Consider the following 15,111-nt stretch of genomic DNA (forward strand, 5'->3'; position numbering starts at 1 on the left):
AGAGCAACTTCGTGAGGGAGATGGATCCAGGGTGTTTTGTGCTCTAAGAACCTGATCAATAGCAAGTTGTCATCCCGAGATGACCTCTACCCCTGCCTGTTGCTTGGATTTACAGAGGGAGGAGGGTCTGCCTTGAGGAGGTTTCAAAGGGATGGAAGGGGGTACTATTCCAATGCCGATAGAAGCATGAGGCTGTGATCGAGATAGTGATCTGAGTGGGTAGCTGTGTGAGAGAGACCCCTTCTCAGAGTCAGAGGATAGGGCAGGGGGTGACTGCAAGGAGCAGGCCAAGGAATGGGGAGTTGGGGAGGATGATTCAATGTCGTGATGATCAACAGTGGATGCTACAAGAAAACAAGTCGAAGTAGAGAAATTCAAAGAGAAAGGATTAGAGAGAGGCATACCCGAAGATAGCGCAGCCGCCGCAACCACCCTAGCCCTGGTCAGAGGAGGAGAGGGAGGCTGATAGGGTGCATTGCCACACTTCTTCGGATTCTCCTTGACTATCGATGTCGTTGTTGCTTTAGTACTGGTGCAGTGCTCAGGAACCTTGGTAGCTTTGGGTGGGATCGTCTTTCCCTTGTCCGTTGCTTTTGATTTCCCATTCAAAGGGAAATATCTAAATAAGTGTCCCACCTTGTGACACCTCGTGCACCTTAATGGAACCCCTTCATAGTCTAGGATTTGTACACATGAGAAGTGCCTCTAGAGTAGAGTAATTTTCTCTTGCAGTCCCTCCCTAATATCCAGATGGACCAGAATCCTTACATACACCATGATGCCTGAGGTCAGGTATGATTTATCATGCTCCAAGTAGGTGCCCAGGACATTCCCAATGCACCTAAAGATGTCCTTTGACTAGAAGTGTAGAAGCAGACCTGGTAATCTGACCCACAATGGTCCAGTGCCCAGCTGCTCTCTCAGGGTCAAAAAGAGGGTTCCATCTCCTAAGGAGCATGGCGGCTTGTTCAATGTGCCAGAAACTAGATAAAACCCAATTGGTGTGTTCAGCTCTTACAAAATTGAGCGCAAACCATCCCTGCACGAAATTTTGTACGAAAGGAAATTCAGCCATGTGATGCCCCCAAATTTTTGCAGTCCATTGTTTGAGCTTGGCAGCAGTGTGGTTCCTCCCTTGAACCCTACCCACCAAGACTCTATTAGTGATGTCCACGGTTTTGCCCCACTGAATATCCTCCTCCAAGCGTAGTGAAACATCTTGGGTCCTGGACTTTACACACTTTGGCTTCTTCCTTGGTCTGTGGCCCTTGTCACTATTATTCGCCTAAGGAGTGCTCTAATGTGGGTTCTATGAATTTGATCCCAACAAAGGGTTTGCTTCCAAAGCTGGAGGTATGCTTGCAAAGCAACCAGAGGTGGGGGTATTCGAAAATGGCACAAGAGGGATTTCTTGTGGAAGTACCGAGGGTCCTCCAGAAGGTGCAGATGAAGGGTATTGTGAAGTGGCGGTCAGAGGGTGTGGTGGATAACCCAAGGAGTCAATGGTGTGGTCAGGTCCTCTGCACCTAGCCAAAAACTATAGGGTTGCTGGCGATGGGGGAGGGGTATCGGAAGCCGGCCATATGATGGGGTCCTCAAGTAGGGTAACAACCGGGTAGGAGGGACCCAAAACCGATGGAAAAGGTGCAAGGACATCCGACAAGTCACTTCTATGTGGGAACAACCCATCCGAGATCGGGGGGGATATGTCTAGATGGAAACATCCTCGAATGGATCATCAGAGTAGTCAACTAGGTCTGGATCCATGTCTAACTTTCTGAAAACGACATGCCCGCTGCCATCGGGAGCTACTAACCACTATCATTATTACTGAACTGCTTGTGGTGGGGAAACGATTGCAGGCAGTATCCCGGATGCTAAGGTTAATCGGTGACGGGAGGTAACGAGATAAAACAGTAATCAAAGGTGCAAATATTGAATGGAACCAGGGAGTAGCTGTAAGAGGTCTGTGGATGCTGGTCAGGCACCAGTAGTCGAGAAAGTTCTGTAGGGATTCCAAAACCCTAGCCTGTATCAGGCACTGACCCAGAAAATTTTTGTAACTCCATCGCCCCAGAAGATGAACCTCATGTTTGATGTTATCCTTCAAAGTCCCTATGAATACATCAATCCTATTCTCCTCTGGAAAATTAGTTACCCTAATATGCAATTTTTGGAAGTCCTCAATGTGCTTTGCCATTGAACCCTTTTGTTTTAGATTTATCAATTGGCTAAAGAAGGTGTTGCTCTTTGTATCCTCATAATGTGCTATTATTTCCTTCGTAAAAATTGACTAAGTGACAAGTGGTTTATGAGAACAAATCCATCCCATACAACTTGATTGGGTTCTAAATATAAATATGCAATGCGTACCTTTTGTGTGTGTTGCACATCATTTAGATCAAAATATTTCTCCATGTGTAGTTTCCATATTACCAAATCCTTGCCATCAAACTTCCTCATATCTATGTTTGGAATGTGGTTGTTATTAAACCTCACATTGGAGTCTCTAAATTCATAACTCATATTTCTTTTTCCACGTCATGATTTTCATAGATTATGTTGTCACCACCGGGTAGCCATTGTTGCAAAAACTTTGTCAAACCTTCCATGTATACTTTCAAACCATCCATCTTAGCTTCCATTCCATCCTTCAAACCTTCCATATCTACTTTTAAACCATCCATTTCATCTTTGGTTGCTCTTTGTGAGAGCGAAATTTGTTGCACTTGGTCCCGTAATTTTGATATATCATGTTACTATTCTTCCTCTTCATGAGTCATAATAGAGATTTCTAAGGGCTTAATGGGTGTATAATTCTTTTGTTTTGGAGGCATTTTAAGACCAAATACTTATATCTATGTTTCAATATTCCCTTTTAATCACTTCAAATTTATTTTTCAAACAAAAGTTATGACAAACTTTTAAAAATACACACCTTTCTCTTGCCTTTTTGGAGCTTGATATTGCAATTGTTGTATCTTTGTAGTTTCATATTTCCAAGGTCCAAAATTTAGTTATGCGGTATCCCTATGAATCTTCTTTCCAATGCCACAAGTCATACAAATATTGGATTCTTCAATATAGAGTTATGTCAAATCTCCCACGATGTTTTGATTATGGACTGGTTCAGTAGAGCAAAGTTGTATGGGATGCCACATGTCACTGTTTCAACATTCGACCCTAAAATTTCTATAGAGAAAACTATAGTCCATTCGATTTCATCCACTTTTTATAGAATTCAAATCCAATGCCTGAAATGAAAGCTATGACGATTTTACATAGCTTGCCTATTTGAGATGGAATTATGGAGCCTGCAAAAACCTTAACTTCCCTGGATCATATATCAAAAAATATAGCAGAATGAGATCTAAAATTTGTACATGAAGTTCACCAAGATTTTGGCTCCACATGGTCAGAATTTCAGCTTCTAAAACCTTGTAGAAACAAATTATAGCGAAAATTCCAAGATGACCTGTTTGAAGAAGCGAAACTCTAGAATCCAAAGCTCTGACACCAAATGTTATGCAACCATCTCACAGAAAAGATAGATCAACGAATTAAAAATTATCCTATTCGAGGGGGAAACCTCCTTTACATAACATCAATGAACAATTCCTGGATGATTCAAATGATAAGACCTCCTTGGTATATATAGGAGTCTAAGGGGTCACAATATAATCAAATCCTACATACTAATAATAATGTAAGGACACAACAATAACAATAGTGGGCTTCTATGGGGCACAATAATAATAACGTGGGGGATACATGGGCACAACAATAACAATAGGGGGATACAATAATAATAATGAGGGGAATACACTAGTATTATAGGGACCTAACATGGCCTTAGATGAAAGAAATAGTAACCATATATGTAAAGGGGTGTGTGATGTGCTTGATTTGTAAGCCCAATAATAGAAAATTGGGGTTGTACACGCCACTTCCTATTCCTTCTCATCCTTGGGAAAGTATCTCCATGGATTTTGTAGGGGGATTTCATTTGTCAAAAAAGGGTCATGACTACTTGAATGTAGTGGTGGATAGGTTTAGCAAAATGTGTGTCTTGATTCCATGTAAGAAGTAGATTACTGCTAAGTAGACTTCTCAAGTTTTCTTTTAGCATGTATGGGTCCATTTTGGACTACCCATATCCATTGTTTTAGATCAATACTCTCAATTCCTTGGATATTTTTGGAGAAGCTTGTGGGAGATGATGGACACAAAGCTAAAGAGGAGTACGACCTACCATCCACATAACGATGGATGTCAAATAGAGGTCATCAACAGAGAAATGGTTCATTTTTTCTAAGGGTATTGCAACAAGTATCCTAAGTTGTGGGATGAACAAATACATTATGTTCAACATGCATACAACAAGGCTTTTCACTCTTCTACTCAAAGTTCACCATTTGAGACATGCTTTGGGTACCTGCTGAAAGATCCCTTAGATTTGGTCTTTGGGAAAGATGAGGATTCTAATGAACAAAGTGATGAAGATAGAACTCACAAGTTCATTCAGTGAATCTAGATGATTCATCAAAAAATGTAGGAACATTTGAAAAAGAGTCAGGCACAGTATAAAGGAAGACATGACAAACACAAAGTTGATCACTAGTTCCAAGTTAGAGACAGAGTGTGGCTTCACATAAGAAAGGACAGGTTGAAGGGAGAAGGAAAGAAGTTGAAACCAATCAGATATGGTCCATTCACCATCTTAGAAAAGATTGGAACAAATTCTTATCACCTTGATCTTCTAGAATATATGCAGATGTATTTCGTAGTCAATGTTGAAAACTTGAAACTTTATGAATCACCTATGATCATGGATTCAGAGAAGAGTGGTCAAGTTCCTTCAGTGGATGATTTTGCTCCAAAGTACCTAGATAAGTTGCCCAAAGATGTCATCCTAGACAGCATAACCAAGAATTCATGATGGGGATATGTGTTGTACCTTCGAGTAGATTTCAAAAGAATGCATCTTATCAAGGCATGATGGATTTAAAAGGAGAAAATGAGGGAATAATTCCCTTACCTACTTGTTGATTGATAAGGCTTTTGGAGGCCCAAAATCTTCTTAGTGTGGAGGATGGATCTAGGGTGATCTGAAAAGACCTCAAATTTGATGTCCTCAAATCTTAGTGAAACTAGTATCAAGTCAAATATATCGTCAAGACGATTCTAATGATGCAAAAGACACCTCAATCTAAGTTCATATGAAAACGTTATATCCAGTCAAAAATCCAGTCAAACTAGGCATTGAACAAATTTTAATTGTGTCCAAACAAATTTGGACCATAGCCAAAGTTGGTGGTCTGGCCAATCTAGTGGTTAAATTTAGATATGCCTGGATAAATTTGAAAATAGTTTTACTCGTGGTTAAATATGGTCAGGCCACCAAAGTTGGTGGTTCTGCCAACCCTACCGCTAACTCCATATTGTTATAATGTAATAACAAAATCTTGAGTCCCATGGGCTCAACCCTGAGACCTCCCAATTGCCAATGCACTAAATATCATGTGTCAATCAATAATCTAGCTAGAAAACTTTATTAACTCTACTGATGTAATATATTTAAACCCTTAAACATATGGTGTTGGGGAGCCATGACATGATAGTGAGGCACATAACTTTGACGGGGTTTGGAACTCAACACAAGGTGGAACCAGGCCTACCGAACCGTGCTCAGGCACATATCCCAAGGTTAGAACATTATATAGTATGCTCTAGAGAATATTCCTAAGGAATATCCCTAATATATTTTGTTTGCTATGGAACCTTGGAGATTCTCAAGGGGTCCAAAATTGACAATGTCAAAACTTGGTCAATTTTATATTCATTTTACTCATATTTCATACATAATTCACCGGTGTAGTCAGATTCAGGATTTGAGTATCCCATTTTTAGGTCACTTCCAGAAGTGAGGATAATCATGTATTTTATGATGTACTTGATTTTTATTTTGATGACATAATATAGAGGCCTCTCCACTTTGAAGTTAGGCTTGAATACCTAGCTCACACATTGTGATTGAAATCTGTTATCAAACATTGATGCATTGTCTTTATTGTCTCCTTTTTATGTTGCTTCTTCATGAATGTTGTAATATTGGTCTTAGATGTTATTTTAAGAAATTATTTTAAACATTAACAAAGTAAATGTCCTGGATCATCAATAAATTAAAATAGCATAGGAAAGGCTCACATTCAGTCACAGCTGGAAACATTAACATTGCAATTACAAGATCTAGCCAAAGGCAAGGAAAAACAAGAGAAGGCATGGTGCATTATATGTAGAAAAGATGGCCAGGATAGAAATGCGTGTCTGAATGTAATATAGTATGTGGCTACAAGGGATGAAAACCCTTTGGCGTAGGGTAGGATCCCGTGGTTCGAGATTTGTAGAGTATGGGATAACTTACCAATAGCTTGTCCCATGATGTCGAAATACTAGATCTCAATCATGATACTATTTTGTGATTTTTGTAAGTCAATGGGACATGATATCCATACATGTCGTGCATTGTAACTAATGAGGGAATGCAATTTTGATGCATATAGTGTATAAGAGACTAAGGGGGATAAAGGGGGAGTACAAAATTACAACCAACCAAGAGCTTACATCTAGCTAGGTAGAGGCTAAGGAATGCAGAGAGGAGGACCATGTTTCCAAGGTAGAGGATGGAGAGGATTTGGAAGAGACATGGGTTCATTTATTTTCTATAATTGCGCACAACCAGGACATATTGCATCTGATTGCCCCAATCCTTGCATAACTTGTACGTATCACAAACAATTGGATTATGCTACTAGGGATTGTCCTCAACTGATTAAAAAGTGGTAGGAGAAGAGGGGTTAGAACGTGTGGATGATATATACCGAAGTGCGTAAGGACCATCCACAAGTAGGATAAATTACATGAATATGTACAAAAATAGGAACAAATATAGCTAGACAAGAAGTCAACCTCATCAGTGGGTAAGAAAAGCTGTAGAAACACCCCTAAAGTTTGATATGATAAAATAAAAGGACACATACATGGAAGATATAAAGGAGTTGATTACGATGGAATGGGGCTCATAAAGCTCGAATGCACCTCAAGGATTGTCAATATATGATATGCCCTAGTACATGAAAAATCCACACCTAGAGAAGTTGCTAAGGAGGTAAGTCTTATTAACAATTTCCTGAAAAGTTTTTTGGAGTTAATGAAGGATGAATTAGCCTTAGAATACACAAAATAATTGATAATTGCACACAAGAATGGGAAGTACCTACCACGCAAGCCCCCCAATACACAGTTAAGTAAGTTGTGCATAAAAGAAGGACAAACAAAGGATTCAGATTTAGTGCACATAAAGGGAACTATGACATGGATAACATCATTCTAGATCTAGGCTCATATGTGAATATACGTCCTAAAAAGACATGGGAGATGATGGGGAGACCGAATTTGACTTGGTCACCCATCCAACTAATACTAGCAAATAAATATAGGATTTTCCCCATTGGTAGGCTATCAGGTGTAGAAGTCAATATTGATGGGGTAAGAAGCATCGTTAATTTGGAGGTGATAGAGATTATAAATGATACAAAACACATCCTACTTTATTAGGAATCAATTGAGCCTTTGATAACCAGTTCATGATCAACCTAAACAAGAGGTTGATGATTTTTGAATTAGGAGACTTAAGGGTTATTGTGTTGTTAGATTGAAGGGAAGGAGATCCCTATGTGGAGCCTGTAAGAGAGGAGTTCAACACAAAAATACCTTGACAATATTTAAAATGTGATTGCGTGGAGGGATGATTATGTCAACCCAACTTCCAATGTTGTGTTGAGTTGGCATAGCATTAAATCTTTTTCCTCATATTTAGAGGAAACACTTGAGAATTGGCAGCAGAGATTACACTAAGTCTCTACCAGAAGGTGCACACATATTACCCACATATTATGATGGATTGGAACAAAGGTATCAAATTCCCTGAAGCTTGAAGGAGAATTAGATGTTTATTCTTTTGTAAAATAGTTTGAGTTATATGTACCTGAACAACTAATACTTCAAGCTTTAGATGTAGCTTTGAAAGAAACTCCTACACATTGGTGGGCCGTGCACAAGGACAAGATGGGAAGTTGGCAAACATGTAGACATTTGTTGCAAATCAAGTTTAAGTTGGATGCAGGAGACACTGGACCAAGGTATATTGGTTTAGTTTCCCTATTACTCATCTTAAAGGTTATATTGCAGCATGGAATAAGAAGAAGATATTGAAGGAGGAATGGGTACATTGTTTTGTACATATGGTTGATACTATCCCAAGGAACTTGTATACTAAGTTAGAGGTGCAAAGAGGAAAAAAAATTTGGAGAGAAATGACTTATAATTTTAAGGTATCATTCAACTTTGAATTAGGGAATCCTTTAGTTGATAAATTTCTATAGAATTCCAAATAGAATATCTTTTCACCAAACAAACAAACTGTGCAGGACTTGATACCCTTGTGCTTCATGCACAAGCATTATCAGATATATAAAGAACTCATGGAATGTTATAAAGTCACATAAGGAGGTGGATACAAGGAGCTGGAGTCGTAAACAAAGCCAAGCACTCCACCAGAAGAAAGAGAGCACGAGGAGAAGGGACATGAAACAACACTAACCTTTGATTAGATCAAAGGATTAGAAGTAGAATGCAAGATGATCTATGAAGAAGGCATGCAGATTTGGCCAGGTTTTTGGAAAGAGGAGAATTGAAGGAAGTAGCACAAAAGATTCAAACAATAGAGGAGAAGGCACATAACCTCAAGGATAAATTAAATGTATTACCAATGAATAAGCACAAGGATGCAATGTTAGAAAGTGTGCAACTCAGCAAGAAAATAAATCAAATGAGAGTAGATCAACAATAATTAGTGCAGATGATCGAGACATTGTAGGATGGAGCATTTAAGATCACAAACAAGATTGAGACAACACATCAAATAGTTAAAAAAATAGTTTAGGAAGGGGAAGAAAAGTTGAAAACCAATTTTATAGTGGAGTTGGAAAAACAAATACTAGGGAAAGTAGAGGGAGTCAAGGCCAAGGTGGATATTGTGAAACAAACCTTATAAAATTTTGTTGCGATAACAAAGGACATACTTCCCTATGATTGGAGCACTAGAAAGACTGAATGACTCTAGGACAAGCCACAGGTGAGTGTTGGGGACCTGTTGGAGTAGTATTTTTGGGTAAATTTTTTTGGGAACTATGCAGAGGAGCATCACGTAGGAGGGTACTATGCAGTAAGGCGAATGAAGGGGTATCACACAAAATTCACAAAGAGAAGGAACTACATGAAAGTGCGACAAATAAGCCATTGGGATAATTTTGTCTTAGTCAAAACCATTCCTAGTTTACTAGCTTTGAGTAATATTTTACTACTAAGAGGTTTTTGGTCAGCCTGGGTCTAAATGTAAACCTTTAAATAGATGGAGATTGAGGATTAAGATACAAACCCTTAGAGAAACATAGAGGGAAATATAGATATATATATATATATGTGTATTGGAGATATGGTGAATGTTTTGGCACTATAATGATGAATGGTCTACTAATGCTAGTGAGTTTATATGGGTATGATTGTAATGGAAGATCCATAGTGATAATAAAAATATTCATTTGATGTTTTATTCTTTTTTTTTATTTTTTATAATGTTTAATTCCTTATCTAATTTTCATGGTTATTGTAGTTTCAAAATGTATGCATGATGAGATTCATGCACAATTTTTGAAGACTTGGGGTATACTTCATTTCTTTTTTTGAATAGTAATAATGATATGCTGAATATGGGAAAACTCGGTAACTCTAGGTTAAGGTCCCCATCTCCTTCATCATTGCATAACTATTTCGATTCCTGCAATTCGCCCTAGATGCCTCAAGTGAGACTTCACCTACTTGCAGGTGTTTCCGAAAAGGTGTCTATAGGGGTTTTTTCCCCAGACCAACCCCCTGTGCTCTAACAAAACCCATAGAGGGACAACACTGAACACCTGCAATGATGGCCAATGGCTGAAGGCCATTGGTGTTCAACCAATAATGTGTTTTACCAAAGAAAACACCTCTTGCTAAATGCCAAAGGTCATGGATCTTATCCTCAACCATTGAAGAAGGCATGTAGATTTGGCCAGGTTGTTGGAAAGTGGAGAATTGAAGGAAGTTGTGCAAAATATTCAAACAACAGAGGAGAAGATACATAACCTCAAGGATAACTTAAACGTATTACTAATGAATAATCACAAGGATTTAATGCTAGAAAGTGTGAAACTTAGCAAGCAAATAAATCAAATGAGAGTAGATCAACAACAATTAGTGTAGATGATCGAGACATTGTAGGATGAAGCATTTAAGGTCACAAGCGATATTTAGGCAACAAATCAAATAGTTAAAAAAATGGTTCAAGAAGTGGAAGAAAAGTTGAAAACGCCTCTTACAGTGGAGTTGGCGGAACAAATACTAGGTCAAGTAGAGGTAGTCAAGGCCAAGATGGATGTTGTGAAACAAACTTATAAAAGTTTGTTGTGATAACAAAGGAGATAGTTCCATATGATTGGAGCACTAGAAAGACTGAATGGATATAGGACAAGCCACAGGTGATTGTTGGGGACCTGTTGGAGCATTGTTTTTGGGTAAAAAGTTTTGGGAACTATGCAAAGGAGAATCATGCAGGAGGGTACTACGCAGAAAGGCCAACGAAGGGGTAACACACAAAATTCACAAAGATAAGGCACTGCACGAAACTGCGACGAATAAGTCATTGCGATAATTTTGTCTTAGTCAAAACCGTGCCTAGTTTACTAGCTTTGAGTAATATTTTACTACTAAAGGGTTTTTGGTCAGCTTGGGTCCAAATGTAAACTTTTAAATTGATCGAGATCGAGGATTAAGAGACAAACCCTTAGAGAAACATAGTGGGAGATATAGATAGATATATGTGTATCACAAATTTGGTGAATGTTTTGGCACTATAATGATGAATGGTCTACTAATGCCAGTGAGCTGATATGGGTATCATTGTAATGGAAGATCCATAGTGATAATAAAAATATTCGTTTGATGTTTTATTCTATTTTTTTTATAATGTTTAATTCCTTCTCTAATTTTCATGGTTACTGTAGTTTCGAAATGTATGCATGATGAGATTCATGCACAATTTTTGAAGACTTGGGGTATACTTCATTTCTTTTTCTGAATAGTAATAATGATATGTTGAATATGGGAAAACTCGGTAACTCTAGGTTAAGGTCCCCTCCTTCATCATTGCATAACTATTTCGATTCCTACAATTCACCCTAGATGCCTCAAGTGAGACTTCACCTACTTGCAGATGTTTCCAAAAAGGTATCTATAGGGGTTTTATCCTCGGACCAACACCGTGTGAGGTAACAAAACCCATGGAGGGACAACACTGACTACCTGCAATTATGGGCAATGGTTGAAGGCCATTGTTCTTCGACCAATAATATGTTTTACCAAAGAAAACACCTCTTGCTAAGTGCCAAAGGTCATGGACCTTATCCTCAACTGTTGACACCTATGGCACCTCTATTTTTTAGGACACCAATAGTCAAGGCTACAATGTTAATTAATTTGTAACTTGAACCCCAAAAATAAAATAAAATAATATAAAAAATCAACAAAATTGAATAACACTTAAAAACCACAAATAAAAAAAGAGCTTTAAAAATGGTTAAAAAACCAACACTTGAAAAAATGTCTATACTTTATTGATAAAAATATTTAAATTTTCAAAAAATTGCTCCCTAAAATAGAGGGTGATATTGCATCACTACTTTTCAAAATCAACATAAAAATTAGCACTAAATGCAACCTCTTAAAAATCGAGAGCCCAGTCAAGTTCTCATTAGGTTATTAACTTTGTTTTTATTAGTGGTTTCCAAAATTATCCTTTATTTCACTTGTTATCCAACCCCTGATGGTCATCAAACATTGGCTAAGCCCATGGAGGAATGGCATTGATTTCCTACAACGATGGTTGATGATTGAAGGCCATAATAGTTCAACTGATAATGTGGCTAACCAAAGAAAACACTTTTTTCTAAGTGCTGAAGGCAATGGACCTTATCATCTACTGTTGAGGCTAATGGCACCTTTCTGTGAAGTTCCTGTAGACAAAAACATGTATTATCCTTGTCATCGTCCATATTGATACATCATCAATGTTACCTTACCATGTGGCTATCCCACATCATGGATATACTGCTACCTCATCACCATTTGCATTATTATGTGTACTTTTCCATACAATTTGTATGGCTAAAAAATAACCATGTTTAGTGTTGAAAAGGAGAGTCCAATGGGTGTTGGCATGATCCTTGATCAACCTCATTGGGGATTTTGCGTGAAGGTACTCATTGACCCATTGATTAATTTGTTGAAGGTATTCATCAACCCATCAACTATTTCACCAAATGCATTTCATTGGCCCATTGGTGATTTCACCGAAGGTATTTATAGGCCCATCAATGCTTTCGCTAAAGGTATTCATCATCCCAATAATGATTTCACCAATGTTACTCATTGGTCCATTGACGATTTCAATGAATGTAATCATCAATGATTTTATAAAAGGTATCTAATTTCTCCTCCATCGAACTTAAAATTTCTTCTTTGATGATCAACTCATTTCTTCCAATGATAACTTGAGAATTCCTCCTTTTAGGTTGATCCCTATTCTTGTCTATTCGATAAAAACTTTGAACTAATATTAGTTGCCCATTCTCAAAACTTCATAGTTTCCATAAACTGACAAAATTTTTCCTTCTAGACCGAATTTGACTTTGCATCTTGCAAATTGATGACATTAATTAACTTCTCAACATTCCTAAGGAAAATTTATCATGATTTTGCTCATAAATTAGGGGTTCTTACTCCTTTTGCACAAATTCAACACATACCAAACTTTGTAGTATTGAATTTGTCAAATTCACAATGGTCTCTAGCCCATATAGGTTCAATGTTTAACCTCATCTTTTGATACCACCCTATAACACATCTGACTCCCTTCCAAGGCCACCTTGATACTAAAAATTACCTCTTATACCAAATTTAACATGGAAGTATGCACAACATGGCATTCACGTGCATGTATAACCAACAATAATTTATAAATTTGTGAATGAAATTGATTAAAAATGCACACCTAAATCAAATGCATGAAATAAAATTCAAACACATTATTCAAATTAACATTTACACAATAAACATCACATAGTGTAGATCACTTACCTTTTAAATTATTTACATAGTTGATTGTAGACATCCAAAATTCCGAAAAACCATATACTTTTTTGCTCCAATTCTCTTAACAACAAGTCACCCTCAAGATAGGTCTATGAGTCCACAAGGATGAGAAAGCTCCAATGTGTGTATATAGTCCACTTGTACAATCTAATACCTAGTAGAAACACAATGACCCAAGTCCTACAACAATTCTAACTGCTTGTGTATATTCCCCATTGGTTTGCATAACCCAATGGATGAGATTTCCTTCTTTGCACCATAGCCCTGTTGATCAAAGTTCCTTGATAAAATTGAAAGTCAAGATTTTTCACTTTTGAATGTGCTATATGAATCTCATGGAGACCCCAAATTAAAATATTAAGAGTCTAAAATTAATTTCAAGTGCTTCCATATAGAAGGTTTCCCTAGATGGTTTCTCCCTCGAAAGATTAATGACTTACTAGGAAGAAAAATCATATGTATTCATCTTTCATTTGATAATCCCATGTCTCAACTACATCCAATACTTTACAAAATCTCAAAGATATTTTGAGGTATTTTCAGTCTAGTTTGAGAACCTAGAGTATTAACTTGCTCACATCCCTTTCATTCTAGCTTCCTTAATTTTATCAGTTTTCATCCTTATTCCATTTTCTTTATTTGTTTGATTTATTATGTGCTTCCTAAGATGACTAGCATGCCTAACCTATGGCTTGAAAATAAGCGACCTAGGAGCATCTAAGCTGTCAAAATCGCTCGGGGATTGCACCCTGTCACGTTATTTATATGTATAATTTCTAGACATTGAATCATTAATCTGGGGCTCATAAGATTTGTGGTGAAAGAACGGGAAATGTAGGATCAGAGACTATGCCAACCTATCAAGGAAATGTTGATAAATCAAACTAATGTATAGAAACGTTTCATCGCTAGACAAAGGTTACTCAAATGTTTTCTTGGCACCAACCATAGTCTTTCCCAAAGGTTCCCGTGATCTCTTATCAAGCTTCTTTGGTCCTTCAATCTTCAATGGATAAGCTCCTATGGATAACTCAACATGTAATAAAAAGATTACAAATATAAAGGATAAACTATAACTGAAATGTAGACAAGGAAATCAAGTCCACAGATGAAATAACTAACTAGAAATAAATGAACACAACACACACCATGGAATGGGGGCCCTGCCAATCCTGGAATGCATTATAGAGAAATAGCTTATAGTGCTAAGAAATGATCCACACCATATACAAGAACATATTTGGAATTATTTCATTGCAAAAGACATCTTTAACATTATATAATGCAGATCATCAACAATTCCTCATCCAATTCTCTTCCCTAGCTCTCTAAAATTTCCTCCCTCCCCCTCCCTAATATGATTACATCTAACTTAGGTATACATATAGAAACAAAGTGTAGAGGTGGATAAACGAATTGGTAAACAATTCCTTTGTTTTGGAAACCATAATGCAAACATGGCCAAGTAGATATTTTAGGGAAGACAATATCATAATGAGATTGATCCATGATCAATATAGAAGGTAAATTTAATCTTAGACATATGAAAATAGATTGGTTTTTCCTCCTTACTGGTTGGGCACATCCATTTTCCTGGAACATTAGAGAAGACGATCGTAACAAAAATCTAAGGAAACTCAATTTAGACATTTGCCCTTATCTCCTAGATCCTTTGCTATTTTGGAAAACCCCTTACGATACAACTAAATGAGAGTGTTTTACACAAAGCCCATGTCTTATAATTTCTATATTATTCTCTATTAACTCAAAAATCACATAGGAAGATCACCACTGCTATTTTGACAT

The 15,111-nt window shown here is 37.4% G+C and overlaps 1 pseudogene; it reads left to right on the forward strand.

Moving 5' to 3' along the window:
* Window positions 1-1,392: 1,392 nt before the first annotated feature.
* The window catches only part of LOC149157805 (putative glucose-6-phosphate 1-epimerase), a 74,965-nt pseudogene continuing 61,246 nt past the window's right edge, over window positions 1,393-15,111 (forward strand).

This window comes from Pinus tabuliformis, chromosome 5_2 (genome assembly GCF_031772625.1).
Source record: "Pinus tabuliformis cultivar Carrire ecotype Pingquan chromosome 5_2, CPIR1, whole genome shotgun sequence".
Lineage (NCBI taxonomy): Eukaryota > Viridiplantae > Streptophyta > Pinopsida > Pinales > Pinaceae > Pinus > Pinus tabuliformis.